The sequence below is a fragment of the Bison bison genome, unplaced genomic scaffold (assembly GCF_000754665.1).
Source record: "Bison bison bison isolate TAMUID 2011002044 unplaced genomic scaffold, Bison_UMD1.0 scf7180017864050, whole genome shotgun sequence".
Lineage (NCBI taxonomy): Eukaryota > Metazoa > Chordata > Mammalia > Artiodactyla > Bovidae > Bison > Bison bison.
Genome location: NW_011494622.1, coordinates 7182205 through 7183163, shown reverse-complemented (window position 1 = coordinate 7183163; position 959 = coordinate 7182205).

Below are 959 nucleotides of genomic sequence, written 5' to 3'. Positions count from 1 at the left end.
ACCTTTTCCAGTCCTGTGGCCACTGCTGAGTTCTCCAAATTTGCTGGCATATTGACTGCAGCACTTTCAGAACATCATCTTTTAGGATTTCAAATAGTTCAACTGGAATTCCATCACCTCCACTAGCCTTGTTCGTAGTGATGCTTCCTAAGGCCCACTTGACTTTGCATTCCAGGATGTCTGGCTTTAGGTGAGTGACCACACACCATTGTGGTTATCTGAGTTAAGGTCTTTTTTGTAGAGTTCTTCTGTGTATTCTTGCCACCTCTTCTTAATATCTTCTGCTTCTGTTAGGTCCATACCATTTCTGTCCTTTATTGAGCCCATCTTTGCATGAAATGTTCCCTTGGTATCTTTCATTTTCTTGAAGAGATCTCTAGTCTTTCCCATTCTGTTGTTTTCCTCTATTTCTTTGCATTGATCACTGAGAAAGGCTTTCTTATCTCTCCTTGCTGTTCAGAACTGTGCATTCAAATAGGTATGTCTTCCCTATTCTCCTTTGCTTTTCGCTTCTCTTCTCTTCACAGCTATTTGTAAGGCTTCCTCGGACAACTATTTTGCCTTTTTGAATTTCTTTTTCTTGGAGATGGTCTTGATCCCTGCCTCCTGTACAATGTCATGAACTTCTGTCCATAGTTCTTCAGGCACTCTGTCTATCATATCTAATCCCGCGAATCTATTTGTCACTTCCACTGTATAATCATAAGGGATTTGATTTAGGTCACACCTCAATGATCTAGTGATTTTCCCCACTTTTTTCAATTTCAGTATGAATTTGGCAATAAGGAGTTCATGATCTGAGCCACAGTCAGCTCCCAGTCTTGTTTTTGCTGACTGTATAAAGCTTCTCCATCTTTGGCTGCAAAGAATATAATCAATCTGATTTTGGTATTGACCATCTGGTGATGTCCATGTGTAGAGTCTTCTCTTGTGTTGTTTGAACAGGGTGTTTTAAAGTC